Consider the following 788-nt stretch of genomic DNA (forward strand, 5'->3'; position numbering starts at 1 on the left):
TTGTTCTATGTTGACACGAGAGAAAATTTGAAAGCAATTAGAGGCAATCGATATCGTTTCGCCCCCAAATTTGGGGCGTTCCCTACCGAAACCATCATGCTTTTTGTGAGAAGCTCTGGTTTGGGAGAAGCATATACACAAACCTGCCCCAAATGGTACAAAAACTTTACCATGGCATGTTCATGCCGCTCCATGATAGCATGCCATGTTTCATGAATTTCAGACGAGTTTTGGATTTACTAGAATTTAAAAACCAGGTATCTCAATATTTGCGGTCGAGTTACTGTGGCACCGTGCTTGACATTCATTCCCATTTCTTGCATGGGACGTAAGCATGCACCCAAGGACCAAATATTTGATTTTTCAACCAATTTATATGCAACGGAGCATGTGCATGTAGTTCAAATTTGAATTATGCACATAAATGCATTGAAAACTCACTTAATGCATAAAAATGTCCAAACGAAGCCTGAAAAATCACAAAAAATAACACAACACTCATGTTGTTCTATGTTGACACGAGAGAAAATTTGAAAGCAATTAGAGGAAATGGATATCGTTTCGCCCCCAAATTTGGGGCGTTCACTACCGAAACCATCATGCTTTTTGTGAGAAGCTCTGGTTTGTGAGAAGCATATACACAAACCTGCCCCAAATGGGACAAAAACTTTACCATGGCATGTTGATGCCGCTCCATGATAGCATGCCATGTTTCTTGAATTTCAGACAAGTTTTGGATTTACTAGAATTTAAAAACCAGGTATCTCAATGTTTGCGGCCGAGTGACG

Source organism: Triticum dicoccoides, chromosome 4A (assembly GCF_002162155.2).
Source record: "Triticum dicoccoides isolate Atlit2015 ecotype Zavitan chromosome 4A, WEW_v2.0, whole genome shotgun sequence".
NCBI classification, from domain to species: Eukaryota; Viridiplantae; Streptophyta; class Magnoliopsida; order Poales; family Poaceae; genus Triticum; species Triticum dicoccoides.